At 36.2% G+C, this 16,294-nt stretch overlaps 1 long non-coding RNA gene and 8 other non-coding genes across 9 annotated transcripts; all 9 read left to right on the top strand.

Annotated features, from left to right (window-relative positions):
* Positions 1–1,178: 1,178 nt before the first annotated feature.
* On the top strand, positions 1,179–1,250 carry trnah-gug (transfer RNA histidin (anticodon GUG)). Its single transcript has one exon. It is a non-coding gene; the product is annotated as a tRNA-His (tRNA).
* Positions 1,251–3,984: 2,734 nt separating this feature from the next.
* On the top strand, positions 3,985–4,706 carry LOC146683041 (uncharacterized). Its single transcript, XR_014917561.1, has 2 exons — positions 3,985–4,190; positions 4,271–4,706. It is a non-coding gene; the product is annotated as an uncharacterized LOC146683041 (long non-coding RNA).
* A 2,145-nt stretch (positions 4,707–6,851) lies between these two features.
* trnah-gug (transfer RNA histidin (anticodon GUG)) lies at positions 6,852–6,923 on the top strand. The gene has a single exon. It is a non-coding gene; the product is annotated as a tRNA-His (tRNA).
* An 803-nt stretch (positions 6,924–7,726) lies between these two features.
* On the top strand, positions 7,727–7,798 carry trnah-gug (transfer RNA histidin (anticodon GUG)). Its single transcript has one exon. It is a non-coding gene; the product is annotated as a tRNA-His (tRNA).
* Positions 7,799–8,859: 1,061 nt separating this feature from the next.
* Positions 8,860–8,931, top strand: trnah-gug (transfer RNA histidin (anticodon GUG)). Its single transcript has one exon. It is a non-coding gene; the product is annotated as a tRNA-His (tRNA).
* Positions 8,932–10,739: 1,808 nt separating this feature from the next.
* On the top strand, positions 10,740–10,811 carry trnah-gug (transfer RNA histidin (anticodon GUG)). Its single transcript has one exon. It is a non-coding gene; the product is annotated as a tRNA-His (tRNA).
* Positions 10,812–11,593: 782 nt separating this feature from the next.
* On the top strand, positions 11,594–11,665 carry trnah-gug (transfer RNA histidin (anticodon GUG)). The gene has a single exon. It is a non-coding gene; the product is annotated as a tRNA-His (tRNA).
* A 584-nt stretch (positions 11,666–12,249) lies between these two features.
* trnah-gug (transfer RNA histidin (anticodon GUG)) lies at positions 12,250–12,321 on the top strand. The gene has a single exon. It is a non-coding gene; the product is annotated as a tRNA-His (tRNA).
* A 2,934-nt stretch (positions 12,322–15,255) lies between these two features.
* trnah-gug (transfer RNA histidin (anticodon GUG)) lies at positions 15,256–15,327 on the top strand. The gene has a single exon. It is a non-coding gene; the product is annotated as a tRNA-His (tRNA).
* Positions 15,328–16,294: the final 967 nt, after the last annotated feature.

The following is a 16,294-nucleotide window of genomic DNA, read 5'->3' as shown; positions in this document are numbered from 1 at the left end:
TTCCATTGTTTTCATTCAAATTCTGTTTTGTTCATTCTAATTCCGTTGTTTTCATTCAAATTCCGTTGTTTTCATTCAAATGCTTTTGTTTTCATTCTAATTCTACTCTTTTTATTCCAATTCCATTGTTTGTTCTCAAATTCTGTTGTTTTCATTCAAATTCCATTGTTTTCATTCAAATTCTGTTGTTTTCATTCAAATCCCATTGTTTTCATTCAAATTCCGTTGTTTTCATTCAATTTCCATTGTTTTCATTCAAATTCTGTTCTTTTCATTCTATTTCCATTGTTTTCATTCAAATTCCATTGTTTTCATTCAAATTCTGTTCTATTATTCTAATTCCGTTGTTTTCCGTTGTTTTGATTCAAACTCTGTTCTGTACATTCAAATTCCGTTGTTTTCATTCCAATTCCGTTGTTTTCATTCAAATTCTGTTGTTTTCATTCAAATTCCATTGTTTTCATTCAAATTCTGTTGTTTTCATTCAAATTCCGTTGTTTTCATTCAAATTCTGTTCTTTTCATTCAAATTCCATTGTTTTCATTCAAATTCTGTTTTGTTCATTCTAATTCCGTTGTTTTCATTCAAATTCCGTTGTTTTCATTCAAATGCTTTTGTTTTCATTCTAATTCTACTCTTTTTATTCCAATTCCATTGTTTGTTCTCAAATTCTGTTGTTTTCATTCAAATTCCATTGTTTTCATTCTAATTCTGTTGTTTTCATTCAAATCCCATTGTTTTCATTCAAATTCCGTTGTTTTCATTCAATTTCCATTGTTTTCATTCAAATTCTGTTCTTTTCATTCTATTTCCATTGTTTTCATTCAAATTCCATTGTTTTCATTCAATTTCCATTGTTTTGATTCAAATTCTGTTGTTTGTTTTAATGTGGAAAAAGTGGTTGGGACAGATGTTCAAACAGAAGTGACACGCGGCTGCAGTTACAGTCTGTATTATGCGTTTGTTCTTCATATGAATCTGATGTGTGAACGATGCGCACGATTATGCACGTGGAACAGTAAAAGCATCTGCATTAACACAGAGACATCTGGCGTTCTGACGGTAAATAATGTCTGCTGTTCTTTTGCGCATCGTACAGGTCACTGTTCAAGTATATATAGTGGAGTGAGACAACTGAAAGATACAGACTGCAACTGACAGCATGACCTAGCGTGCCAGCCGTGATCGTATAGTGGTTAGTACTCTGCGTTGTGGCCGCAGCAACCCCGGTTCGAATCCGGGTCACGGCAGTGTGGTTGTGATTGCAGAGCAAGTAATTGTAACAGGTCAGCGTGAATGATTACAGGCATGATTTTTTTCATTGTTGGTACTGGATTGCCCAATCAAATTTCTTAACATAACCAGCTTTTCCTTACCTTACCTGTGAACTCATCAACCAGTTTTTTTTTCATTTTTACAACAGAGTTTAAACTTCCATTGTTTTCATTCAAATTCTGTTTTGTTCATTCTAATTCCGTTGTTTTCATTGAAATTCCGTTGTTTTCATTCAAATGCTTTTGTTTTCATTCTAATTCTACTCTTTTTATTCCAATTCCATTGTTTGTTCTCAAATTCTGTTGTTTTCATTCAAATTCCATTGTTTTCATTCAAATTCTGTTGTTTTCATTCTATTTCCATTGTTTTCATTCAAATTCCATTGTTTTCATTCAAATTCCATTGTTTTGATTCAAATTCTGTTGTTTTCATTCAAATCCCATTGTTTTCATTCAAATTCCGTTGTTTTCATTCAATTTCCATTGTTTTCATTCAAATTCTGTTGTTTTCATTCAATTTCCATTGTTTTCATTCAAATTCTGTTCTTTTCATTCTATTTCCATTGTTTTCATTCAAATTCCATTGTTTTCATTCAAATTCCATTGTTTTGATTCAAATTCTGTTGTTTTCATTCAAATCCCATTGTTTTCATTCAAATTCCGTTGTTTTCATTCAATTTCCATTGTTTTCATTCAAATTCTGTTCTTTTCATTCTATTTCCATTGTTTTCATTCAAATTCCATTGTTTTCATTCAAATTCTGTTCTATTATTCTAATTCCGTTGTTTTCCGTTGTTTTGATTCAAACTCTGTTCTGTACATTCAAATTCCGTTGTTTTCATTCCAATTCCGTTGTTTTCATTCAAATTCTGTTGTTTTCATTCAAATTCCATTGTTTTCATTCAAATTCTGTTGTTTTCATTCAAATTCCGTTGTTTTCATTCAAATTCTGTTTTTTTCATTCAAATTCCATTGTTTTCATTCAAATTCTGTTTTGTTCATTCTAATTCCGTTGTTTTCATTGAAATTCCGTTGTTTTCATTCAAATGCTTTTGTTTTCATTCTAATTCTACTCTTTTTATTCCAATTCCATTGTTTGTTCTCAAATTCTGTTGTTTTCATTCAAATTCCATTGTTTTCATTCAAATTCTGTTGTTTTCATTCAAATCCCATTGTTTTCATTCAAATTCCGTTGTTTTCATTCAATTTCCATTGTTTTCATTCAAATTCTGTTCTTTTCATTCTATTTCCATTGTTTTCATTCAAATTCCATTGTTTTCATTCAAATTCTGTTCTATTATTCTAATTCCGTTGTTTTCCGTTGTTTTGATTCAAACTCTGTTCTGTACATTCAAATTCCGTTGTTTTCATTCCAATTCCGTTGTTTTCATTCAAATTCTGTTGTTTTCATTCAAATTCCATTGTTTTCATTCAAATTCTGTTGTTTTCATTCAAATTCCGTTGTTTTCATTCAAATTCTGTTCTTTTCATTCAAATTCCATTGTTTTCATTCAAATTCTGTTTTGTTCATTCTAATTCCGTTGTTTTCATTCAAATTCCGTTGTTTTCATTCAAATGCTTTTGTTTTCATTCTAATTCTACTCTTTTTATTCCAATTCCATTGTTTGTTCTCAAATTCTGTTGTTTTCATTCAAATTCCATTCTTTTCATTCAAATTCTGTTGTTTTCATTCAAATCCCATTGTTTTCATTCAAATTCCGTTGTTTTCATTCAATTTCCATTGTTTTCATTCAAATTCTGTTCTTTTCATTCTATTTCCATTGTTTTCATTCAAATTCCATTGTTTTCATTCAAATTCTGTTCTATTATTCTAATTCCGTTGTTTTCCGTTGTTTTGATTCAAACTCTGTTCTGGGCCCTGTTTCAGGAAGCCGGTTTAGTGGAAAAACTGAGTAAGTATACCCTGAGTTAACGAAAACTCTGGGTTTTCGGTTTCACAAAGCGAGTTCAGCTGCAGCCTGAGTGAGTCACTATGACGACACACTCCGTGAAGCTAACCTGCCCCCCAGCAGGTTTACTACAACTAACCCTGACTGTCTCCGCCCCTTTGTCGGAAACCTGACAGTAGGAAGTGTCGGACATGGCGTGCCACTTCCTTGAAGAGCCAGTAGATCGTGAAGCCCAAATTCTCCGCAGAGCTCTCCGCCGGGAGAGAGTGATCAGAGCGCGTTTGGACATTTTATCATTTCCTGATGATTTTCTGTGCGAACGTTACCGTGTCTCAGCACAATCTATAATTTATTTGGATAACATCCTCAGGCCATATATTACGCATGTGACACATCGCGGACATTCTCTCAGTTCTGTACATATTATTTGTATTGCACTTCGGTTTCTTGCAAACGGGAGCTTTCTGTATAATATTGGTGACGCTGAGCACGTTTCCAAGGCTACCGTCTGTCGGGCAGTCAGGAATGTTACAGTTGCACTGAAACGTCTCCTGTACTCGTCTGTGGTGTTCCCCGGTCACAGACCCACAAGATTTATCAAAGAGGGATGCCACAAAATTGCAGGTATCAGGATGACCAAAACTTAATGTATGATGTGGTGATACTTGGACTACTACTTAAATTGCACATTTATTTTCAGGGTTCCCAGGCGTGATTGGCTGTACAGATGGTACTCACATTCCAATCATTGCTCCGTAAATGAAGGAGACTATGTGAACAGGAAGTCTTTCCACAGCATTAATGTACAGGTACATAGTTCCCTGTAGCATGTCAAACTAACAAATTATTTCATTATAGTAATGGATGCTAATTTGTGTTCTCTGCACTGTGAAGATCATATGTGATGCTGCCAACATTATCACAAATGTGGAAGCCAAGTGGCCAGGCTCTGTCCATGACTCACAAATATTCCGTGAATGTACACTGAGCACAAAATTTGGACATGGTGAGTTGAGAATACTTTAAAATATATAAAGACCAATTGCTTCAGGGACATTTGAACTGAAGTGTACCCTTCTGTCTTAGGAGAGTTCACTGGCTACTTGCTTGGTGATAGGGGGTATCCATGTTTACCCTATTTGCTTACCCCTTACCCTGACCCTGAACCGGGCCCACAGCAGTGATATAATCTGGCTAATTGCAGGACAAGAGCCAGAATTGAAATGACTATCGGAATGCTTAAGGCCCGGTTCCAGTGCCTGCAAAGACTCAGGGTCACCCCAGAAAGGGCATGTGACATTATTGTGGCATGTGTGATTCTTCACAACATTGCCACAATTAGAGGAGAACACTGTCCTTCTGAACCAGACATCAGCAGTGATCCAAACCATGAACATCCTGACCCTCCCACGGACATACAAGATGGAAGAGCAGTCAGAGACACCATATGTCACAATCATTTCTTTTGACCCATCACCTCAACATGTTGAAAGAAGAATAAACAGATTTTTTGTTCAACTGGCTTTATTGGTCGCCTGTATTTCCTGTACACAAAGTATTAAAAGATGTAAACCTCATAAAGTGTCTCTGTTGCTTCCTCCTCTGTAACAGCTGTCAATGTTTCTTCATTATTTTCCTGTAGTAAAGAAATAAACAACATTGCTGTTCTACTGTAAACTCATATAATCTGTGGAGTATTAAGAGTACTCACAACTGCATGTTGGTCTGGCTCAACAGGAGGCTGCACCAGATGCAGTACACCATCAACTGATAGAATATGAGGTTTATACAGGTCACTTATAACTTACAAGGGACCAAATGGCAATTAACAAACATACCAAGCACCTTACACTTCATTGTCATTATGCTCTCAAAGACAACCAAGGCTGAGGGAAGGCAAAATCAGTAGGAAAATAACTTCACTACAAAATAATTCATTATGGTAAAGAGTTTATCAAATGAATGTGTCGCACTGCAAAGGTGACTGTGAAGAAAGGATGTATGCACATCATGTATTATTTTGAATTTACCTCTTATGTAGGCACTTGTGTCTTGCGGGGTTATTGACTCAGAGGATGTCCCCGCAGAGATGCCTTCGGCCACAGGGCGCCCACTGTTTTGGCTGAGGGCCAACTGCTCAGCCTCTGTGAGTGGTGGTGGTGGAGGACCCCCACCTGTTTTTCGGGCCTCCGCTTTTTTTCTGTTGGCTATAACGGGCCACATTTGAGCATACAGAGTAAGCAAATATGTACTTGTAATGTGCTCAGATAATTTCAATAAGTGCTTACAGAAAGAAAATTAATGTAGCCTCTAACTGCAATTGATTTACATGGGACAAACAGACCAAGCACTATGGCTCATAATACAATTACACCTTACCTGTTTGGACTATATTTTTATATTTCATTTTTACTTGCTGCCAGGCACGTTTGGGGCCTGTTGGGTTGCACCTGCGCTCACATCACATCACAAAATAAAATGTATAAAATAACAAATAAAATAACATATGATAAAATAACGTGTTAAATGGGTGGAAATCCCTCGATCAATGTTTAAATTAACACTCACGCATTGACTCTGTCGGCTATGTTTTGCCATGCATGCTTTTGCAGCTGTGGCTGTGTTACTTTTTTCCGCGGAATTTGCATGTTATCGGCATATGCTGCCATCAGAATTTCGGCCTCAAGCGCTGTAAAATACATTGACCGCGCCTTCTTTCCCTCCGTCTCCATGGTGACTCGCTTAATCTGTGCTCCGCTTATCAGGGCTTTATGTATCCTCGTCCGCGCGCTTCACTTGGGGTTAAAGCAACTCCGCGTTGACTGAACTAATTGTTATCAGCCTTTCTGAAACGGAATATTCCGAGTTGGACAGTTCGGGGTTACTCAACCGTGAGTGTCGTTTTTCACTCTGAGTTTTCCAAACCGGCTTCCTGAAACAGGGCCCTGTACATTCAAATTCCGTTGTTTTCATTCCAATTCCGTTGTTTTCATTCAAATTCTGTTGTTTTCATTCAAATTCCATTGTTTTCATTCAAATTCTGTTGTTTTCATTCAAATTCCGTTGTTTTCATTCAAATTCTGTTCTTTTCATTCAAATTCCATTGTTTTCATTCAAATTCTGTTTTGTTCATTCTAATTCCGTTGTTTTCATTCAAATTCCGTTGTTTTCATTCAAATGCTTTTGTTTTCATTCTAATTCTACTCTTTTTATTCCAATTCCATTGTTTGTTCTCAAATTCTGTTGTTTTCATTCAAATTCCATTGTTTTCATTCTAATTCTGTTGTTTTCATTCAAATCCCATTGTTTTCATTCAAATTCCGTTGTTTTCATTCAATTTCCATTGTTTTCATTCAAATTCTGTTGTTTGTTTTAATGTGGAAAAAGTGGTTGGGACAGCTGTTCAAACAGAAGTGACACGCGGCTGCAGTTACAGTCTGTATTATGCGTTTGTTCTTCATATGAATCTGATGTGTGAACGATGCGCACGATTATGCGCGTGGCACAGTAAAAGCATCTGCATTAACACAGAGACATCTGGCGTTCTGACGGTAAATAATGTCTGCTGTTCTTTTGCGCATCGTACAGGTCACTGTTCAAGTATATATAGTGGAGTGAGACAACTGCAAGATACAGACTGCAACTGACAGCATGACCTAGCGTGCCAGCCGTGATCGTATAGTGGTTAGTACTCTGCGTTGTGGCCGCAGCAACCCCGGTTCGAATCCGGGTCACGGCAGTGTGGTTGTGATTGCAGAGCAAGTAATTGGAGACTCAAAGGCTGCACGGCAGCTTGAATGGTTACAGTCATGTTATCTCATTATTGGCACTGGATTGTCCAATCAAGTTTCTTAACATAACCAGCTTTTCCTTACCTTACCTGTGAACTCATCAACCAGTTTTTTTTCATTTTTACAACAGAGTTTAAACTTCCGTTGTTTTCATTCAAATTCTGTTTTGTTCATTCTAATTCTGTTTTGTTCATTCTAATTCCGTTGTTTTCATTCAAATTCTGTTGTTTTCATTTAAATTCGGTTGTTTTCATTCAAATTCTGTTCTTTTCATTCTATTTCCATTGTTTTCATTCAAATTCCATTGTTTTGATTCAAATTCTGTTCTGTTATTCTAATTCCGTTGTTTTCCGTTGTTTTGATTCAAACTCTGTTCTGTACATTCAAATTCCGTTGTTTTCATTCAAATTCCGTTGTTTTCATTCAATTTCCATTGTTTTGATTCAAATTCTGTTGTTTGTTTTAATGTGGAAAAAGTGGTTGGGACAGATGTTCAAACAGAAGCGACACGCGGCTGCAGTTACAGTCTGTATTATGCGTTTGTTCTTCATATGAATCTGATGTGTGAACGATGCGCACATTTATGCACGTGGCACAGTAAAAGCATCTGCAATTACACAGAGACATCTGGTGTTCTGACGGTAAATAATATCTGCTGTTCGCATCGTACAGGTCACTGTTCAAGTATATATAGTGGAGTGAGACAACTGCAAGATACAGACTGCAACTGACAGCATGACCTAGCGTGCCAGCCGTGATCGTATAGTGGTTAGTACTCTGCGTTGTGGCCGCAGCAACCCCGGTTCGAATCCGGGTCACGGCAGTGTGGTTTCGATTGCAGAGCAAGTAATTGTAGCAGGTCAGCATGAATGATTACAGGCATGATTTTTTTCATTGTTGGTACTGGATTGCCCAATCAAATTTCTTAACATAACCAGCTTTTCCTTACCTTACCTGTGAACTCATCAACCAGTTTTTTTTTTCATTTTTACAACAGAGTTTAAACTTCCATTGTTTTCATTCAAATTCCATTGTTTTCATTCAAATTCTGTTGTTTTCATTCTATTTCCATTGTTTTCATTCAAATTCCATTGTTTTGATTCAAATTCTGTTGTTTTCATTCAAATCCCATTGTTTTCATTCAAATTCCGTTGTTTTCATTCAATTTCCATTGTTTTCATTCAAATTCCGTTGTTTTCATTCAATTTCCATTGTTTTCATTCAAATTCTGTTCTTTTCATTCTATTTCCATTGTTTTCATTCAAATTCCATTGTTTTCATTCAAATTCCATTGTTTTGATTCAAATTCTGTTGTTTTCATTCAAATCCCATTGTTTTCATTCAAATTCCGTTGTTTTCATTCAATTTCCATTGTTTTCATTCAAATTCTGTTCTTTTCATTCTATTTCCATTGTTTTCATTCAAATTCTGTTGTTTTCATTCAAATTCTGTTCTGTTATTCTAATTCCGTTGTTTTCCGTTGTTTTGATTCAAACTCTGTTCTGTACATTCTAATTCTGTTGTTTTCATTCAAATTCCGTTGTTTTCATTCAATTTCCATTGTTTTGATTCAAATTCTGTTGTTTGTTTTAATGTGGAAAAAGTGGTTGGGACAGATGTTCAAACAGAAGCGACACGCGGCTGCAGTTACAGTCTGTATTATGCGTTTGTTCTTCATATGAATCTGAGGTGTGAACGATGCGCACGATTATGCGCGTGGCACAGTAAAAGCATCTGCATTAGCACAGAGACATCTGGCGTTCTGACGGTAAATAATGTCTGCTGTTCTTTTGCGCATCGTACAGGTCACTGTTCAAGTATATATAGTGGAGTGAGACAACTGCAAGATACAGACTGCAACTGACAGCATGACCTAGCGTGCCAGCCGTGATCGTATAGTGGTTAGTACTCTGCGTTGTGGCCGCAGCAACCCCGGTTCGAATCCGGGTCACGGCAGTGTGGTTGTGATTGCAGAGCAAGTAATTGTAACAGGTCAGCGTGAATGATTACAGGCATGTTTTTTTCATTGTTGGTACTGGATTGCCCAATCAAATTTCTTAACATAACCAGCTTTTCCTTACCTTACCTGTGAACTCATCAACCAGTTTTTTTTTCATTTTTACAACAGAGTTTAAACTTCCATTGTTTTCATTCAAATTCTGTTTTGTTCATTCTAATTCCGTTGTTTTCATTGAAATTCCGTTGTTTTCATTCAAATGCTTTTGTTTTCATTCTAATTCTACTCTTTTTATTCCAATTCCATTGTTTGTTCTCAAATTCTGTTGTTTTCATTCAAATTCCATTGTTTTCATTCAAATTCTGTTGTTTTCATTCAAATCCCATTGTTTTCATTCAAATTCCGTTGTTTTCATTCAATTTCCATTGTTTTCATTCAAATTCTGTTCTTTTCATTCTATTTCCATTGTTTTCATTCAAATTCCATTGTTTTCATTCAAATTCTGTTCTATTATTCTAATTCCGTTGTTTTCCGTTGTTTTGATTCAAACTCTGTTCTGTACATTCAAATTCCGTTGTTTTCATTCCAATTCCGTTGTTTTCATTCAAATTCTGTTGTTTTCATTCAAATTCCATTGTTTTCATTCAAATTCTGTTGTTTTCATTCAAATTCCGTTGTTTTCATTCAAATTCTGTTCTTTTCATTCAAATTCCATTGTTTTCATTCAAATTCTGTTTTGTTCATTCTAATTCCGTTGTTTTCATTCAAATTCCGTTGTTTTCATTCAAATGCTTTTGTTTTCATTCTAATTCTACTCTTTTTATTCCAATTCCATTGTTTGTTCTCAAATTCTGTTGTTTTCATTCAAATTCCATTGTTTTCATTCAAATTCTGTTGTTTTCATTCAAATCCCATTGTTTTCATTCAAATTCCGTTGTTTTCATTCAATTTCCATTGTTTTCATTCAAATTCTGTTCTTTTCATTCTATTTCCATTGTTTTCATTCAAATTCCATTGTTTTCATTCAAATTCTGTTCTATTATTCTAATTCCGTTGTTTTCCGTTGTTTTGATTCAAACTCTGTTCTGTACATTCAAATTCCGTTGTTTTCATTCCAATTCCGTTGTTTTCATTCAAATTCTGTTGTTTTCATTCAAATTCCATTGTTTTCATTCAAATTCTGTTGTTTTCATTCAAATTCCGTTGTTTTCATTCAAATTCTGTTCTTTTCATTCAAATTCCATTGTTTTCATTCAAATTCTGTTTTGTTCATTCTAATTCCGTTGTTTTCATTCAAATTCCGTTGTTTTCATTCAAATGCTTTTGTTTTCATTCTAATTCTACTCTTTTTATTCCAATTCCATTGTTTGTTCTCAAATTCTGTTGTTTTCATTCAAATTCCATTGTTTTCATTCTAATTCTGTTGTTTTCATTCAAATCCCATTGTTTTCATTCAAATTCCGTTGTTTTCATTCAATTTCCATTGTTTTCATTCAAATTCTGTTGTTTGTTTTAATGTGGAAAAAGTGGTTGGGACAGATGTTCAAACAGAAGTGACACGCGGCTGCAGTTACAGTCTGTATTATGCGTTTGTTCTTCATATGAATCTGATGTGTGAACGATGCGCACGATTATGCGCGTGGCACAGTAAAAGCATCTGCATTAACACAGAGACATCTGGCGTTCTGACGGTAAATAATGTCTGCTGTTCTTTTGCGCATCGTACAGGTCACTGTTCAAGTATATATAGTGGAGTGAGACAACTGCAAGATACAGACTGCAACTGACAGCATGACCTAGCGTGCCAGCCGTGATCGTATAGTGGTTAGTACTCTGCGTTGTGGCCGCAGCAACCCCGGTTCGAATCCGGGTCACGGCAGTGTGGTTGTGATTGCAGAGCAAGTAATTGGAGACTCAAAGGCTGCACGGCAGCTTGAATGGTTACAGACATGTTATCTCATTATTGGCACTGGATTGTCCAATCAAGTTTCTTAACGTAACCGGCTTTTCCTTACCTTACCTGTTCGCTCATCAACCAGTTTTTTTTTTCATTTTTACAACAGAGTTTAAACTTCCATTGTTTTCATTCAAATTCTGTTTTGTTCATTCAAATTCTGTTTTGTTCATTCTAATTCCGTTGTTTTCATTCAAATTCCATTGTTTTCATTCAAATTCTGTTGTTTTCATTCAAATTCCGTTGTTTTCATTCAAATTCCGTTGTTTTCATTCAAATTCCATTGTTTTCATTCAAATTCCATTGTTTTCATTCAAATTCTGTTGTTTTCATTCAATTTCCATTGTTTTCATTCAAATTCCGTTGTTTTCATTCAATTTCCATTGTTTTGATTCAAATTCTGTTGTTTGTTTTAATGTGGAAAAAGTGGTTGGGACAGATGTTCAAACAGAAGCGACACGCGGCTGCAGTTACAGTCTGTATTATGCGTTTGTTCTTCATATGAATCTGATGTGTGAACGATGCGCACGTTTATGCGCGTGGCACAGTAAAAGCATCTGCATTAACACAGAGACATCTGGCGTTCTGACGGTAAATAATGTCTGCTGTTCTTTTGCGCATCGTACAGGTCACTGTTCAAGTATATATAGTGGAGTGAGACAACTGCAAGATACAGACTGCAACTGACAGCATAATCCAGCGTGCCAGCCGTGATCGTATAGTGGTTAGTACTCTGCGTTGTGGCCGCAGCAACCCCGGTTCGAATCCGGGTCACGGCAGTGTGGTTGTGATTGCAGAGCAAGTAATTGTAGCAGGTCAGCGTGAATGATTACAGGTATGTTTTTTCATTGTTGGTACTGGATTGCCCAATCAAATTTCTTAACATAACCAGCTTTTCCTTACCTTACCTGTGAACTCATCAACCAGTTTTTTTTTTCATTTTTACAACAGAGTTTAAACTTCCGTTGTTTTCATTCAAATTCTGTTTTGTTCATTCTAATTCCGTTGTTTTCATTCAAATTCCGTTGTTTTCATTCAAATTCCATTGTTTTCATTCAAATTCTGTTGTTTGTTTTAATGTGGAAAAAGTGGTTGTGACAGATGTTCAAACAGAAGCGACACGCGGCTGCAGTTACAGTCTGTATTATGCGTTTGTTCTTCATATGAATCTGATGTGTGAACGATGCGCACGTTTATGCGCGTGGCACAGTAAAAGCATCTGCAATTACACAGAGACATCTGGTGTTCTGACGGTAAATAATATCTGCTGTTCGCATCGTACAGGTTACTGTTCAAGTATATATAGTGGAGTAAGACAACTGCAAGATACAGACTGCAACTGACAGCATGACCTAGCGTGCCAGCTGTGATCGTATAGTGGTTAGTACTCTGCGTTGTGGCCGCAGCAACCCTGGTTCGAATCCGGGTCACGGCAGTGTGATTGCAGAGCAAGTAATTGTAGCAGGTCAGCGTGAATGATTACAGGCATGATTTTTTTCATTGTTGGTACTGGATTGCCCAATCAAATTTCTTAACATAACCAGCTTTTCCTTACCTTACCTGTGAACTCATCAACCAGTTTTTTTTTTCATTTTTACAACAGAGTTTAAACTTCCGTTGTTTTCATTCAAATTCTGTTTTGTTCATTCTAATTCCGTTGTTTTCATTCAAATTCCGTTGTTTTCATTCAAATTCCATTGTTTTCATTCAAATTCTGTTGTTTTCATTCAAATCCCATTGTTTTCATTCAATTTCCATTGTTTTCATTCAAATTCTGTTCTTTTCATTCTATTTCCATTGTTTTCATTCAAATTCCATTGTTTTCATTCAAATTCTGTTTTGTTCATTCTAATTCCGTTGTTTTCATTCAAATTCCGTTGTTTTCATTCAAATGCTTTTGTTTTCATTCTAATTCTACTCTTTTTATTCCAATTCCATTGTTTGTTCTCAAATTCTGTTGTTTTCATTCAAATTCCATTGTTTTCATTCAAATTCTGTTGTTTTCATTCAAATCCCATTGTTTTCATTCAAATTCCGTTGTTTTCATTCAATTTCCATTGTTTTCATTCAAATTCTGTTCTTTTCATTCTATTTCCATTGTTTTCATTCAACTTCCATTGTTTTCATTCAAATTCTGTTTTGTTCATTCTAATTCCGTTGTTTTCATTCAAATTCCATTGTTTTCATTCAAATTCTGTTGTTTTCATTCAAATTCCGTTGTTTTCATTCAAATTCTGTTGTTTTCATTCAAATTCCATTGTTTTCATTCAAATTCTGTTGTTTTCATTCAAATTCCGTTGTTTTCATTCAAATTCTGTTCTTTTCATTCAAATTCCGTTGTTTTCATTCAAATTCCATTGTTTTGATTCAAATTCTGTTGTTTGTTTTAATGTGGAAAAAGTGGTTGTGACAGATGTTCAAACAGAAGCGACACGCGGCTGCAGTTACAGTCTGTATTATGCGTTTGTTCTTCATATGAATCTGATGTGTGAACGATGCGCACGTTTATGCGCGTGGCACAGTAAAAGCATCTGCATTACAGTTTTTTCTGAATGCCTAAACACTAACTGTGATTCCTGTAGCACAATCTCTAAAACTATTCAGACTTATAGCAAAACCACTCACTGAGTTTGCAAAACTAAAAGCACAAAAACTGCTTTGCACTCAGTTTGCAATTTTGTAACACACACTTTGCAAAACTGTAGGCACAATTCACTGCACAACACTCAATTACCAAATTTCCAACACACTCCTAGCAAAAGTATACACATGTATGGCTATCATTAACACTAATTTGCCAACTGTCTGGCACACTTTCACATGTGAAAACTTTTTTAGATAATTAGTTCGCTTTGCAATCAGCCTAAGCACTATAATACAGGTAAGCTGTGTGTGCGGAGTACAATGGAGGGATCAGAAAGAGTGAGAAGTAGAGGAGGCCGAGGAAGAGGACGTGGAGGTGAAGAAGTAGGATGAAGAGGACGACAAGGACAAGGAGGAGCAAGAGGAAGACGAGGAGGGGGGAGAGGAAGATGAGGAGGGGGGAGAGGAAGGGTAGGAAGAGTAAGAAATAGAATTGCTGATGACATCAGAGCTACAATAGTGGACCATGTCATTAACCGTGGAATGACCCTGAGGGTAGCTGGCCAACGGGTCCAGCCTAACTCGAGCCGCTACACTGTAGCAAGTACCATAAGGACATCTTGAAATGAGAATCGGTTAGTACAGTCACTTCGCACAAAGATTTGTAGCACTGCCATATGCCAATGAGAAACACACCAATACCATTGATGTAAAAATACTGAAATTGTTACTTTACAGAATTGCTAGATGACCAGATGCTGGGGGCAGAGGAAGCATGTTCACTGCAGACCAAGTAACCCATATAGTCATTATGGCGATTGCAAATAATCCTATACTTGGAAATAAACACTTGTGTTTGTTTTGATGTGTTTGAATAAACACCAGTACTTGAAGTTTGGATCCCTCTATGCTTATGGATCTATGACAGAAGTATGAGCTCAAACTGACATAGCCTACCTTGTGCACAGAGAAAGCAAAAGCCAGATGTGTTTTGTATTCATACCATCAGTGTGCAGTTGGCGCATTGTGTGCTTAGTAGATGATGGCTTGTGTGTACTGTTTGATACGGAAACACCATTTTTACGAAGGTGTGAAGAGTTAATCTAGCTGTGTTTGCTTTTGCAAGAGAACTACAATGTTTTGATTATTGGGTGACAGGTTTTCTTATTTGTGTGAAGAGTTTTGCAAAATTAGCCAATAGTTACAAAAAATGTGCTTAAGCAATCAGAAAAAACTGTAACACAGAGACATCTGGCGTTCTGACGGTAAATAATGTCTGCTGTTTCATTTTTACAACAGAGTTTAAACTTCCATTGTTTTCATTCAAATTCCATTGTTTTCATTCAGATTCTGTTCTGTTATTCTAATTCCGTTGTTTTCCGTTGTTTTGATTCAAACTCTGTTCTGTACATTCAAATTCCGTTGTTTTCATTCAAATTCCGTTGTTTTCATTCAATTTCCATTGTTTTGATTCAAATTCTGTTGTTTGTTTTAATGTGGAAAAAGTGGTTGGGACAGATGTTCAAACAGAAGCGACACGCGGCTGCAGTTACAGTCTGTATTATGCGTTTGTTCTTCATATGAATCTGATGTGTGAACGATGCGCACGATTATGCGCGTGGCACAGTAAAAGCATCTGCATTAACACAGAGACATCTGGCGTTCTGACGGTAAATAATGTCTGCTGTTCTTTTGCGCATCGTACAGGTCACTGTTCAAGTATATATAGTGGAGTGAGACAACTGCAAGATACAGACTGCAACTGACAGCATGACCTAGCGTGCCAGCCGTGATCGTATAGTGGTTAGTACTCTGCGTTGTGGCCGCAGCAACCCCGGTTCGAATCCGGGTCACGGCAGTGTGGTTGTGATTGCAGGGCAAGTAATTGTAGCAGGTCAGCGTGAATGATTACAGGCATGATTTTTTTCATTGTTGGTACTGGATTGCCCAATCAAATTTCTTAACATAACCAGCTTTTCCTTACCTTACCTGTGAACTCATCAACCAGTTTTTTTTTTCATTTTTACAACAGAGTTTAAACTTCCATTGTTTTCATTCAAATTCTGTTTTGTTCATTCTAATTCTGTTTTGTTCATTCTAATTCTGTTTTGTTCATTCTAATTCTGTTTTGTTCATTCTAATTCCGTTGTTTTCATTCAAATTCCGTTGTTTTCATTCAAATGCTTTTGTTTTCATTCTAATTCTACTCTTTTTATTCCAATTCCATTGTTTGTTCTCAAATTCTGTTGTTTTCATTCAAATTCTGTTGTTTTCATTCAAATCCCATTGTTTTCATTCAAATTCCGTTGTTTTCATTCAATTTCCATTGTTTTCATTCAAATTCTGTTCTTTTCATTCTATTTCCATTGTTTTCATTCAAATTCCATTGTTTTCATTCAAATTCTGTTCTGTTATTCTAATTCCGTTGTTTTCCGTTGTTTTGATTCAAACTCTGTTCTGTACATTCTAATTCCGTTGTTTTCATTCAAATTCCGTTGTTTTCATTCAATTTCCATTGTTTTGATTCAAATTCTGTTGTTTGTTTTAATGTGGAAAAAGTGGTTGGGACAGATGTTCAAACAGAAGCGACACGCGGCTGCAGTTACAGTCTGTATTATGCGTTTGTTCTTCATATGAATCTGATGTGTGAACGATGCGCACGATTATGCACGTGGAACAGTAAAAGCATCTGCATTAACACAGAGACATCTGGCGTTCTGACGGTAAATAATGTCTGCTGTTCTTTTGCGCATCGTACAGGTCACTGTTCAAGTATATATAGTGGAGTGAGACAACTGCAAGATACAGACTGCAACTGACAGCAT

The sequence above is a fragment of the Copadichromis virginalis genome, linkage group LG22 (assembly GCF_057382275.1).
Source record: "Copadichromis virginalis isolate Kocher_CV1m ecotype Utaka linkage group LG22, C_Virginalis_male_GT1.1, whole genome shotgun sequence".
Classification (NCBI taxonomy): domain Eukaryota; kingdom Metazoa; phylum Chordata; class Actinopteri; order Cichliformes; family Cichlidae; genus Copadichromis; species Copadichromis virginalis.
Note: the sequence above shows the minus strand (reverse complement) of the source record. Positions and strands in the feature narration are given on the sequence as shown.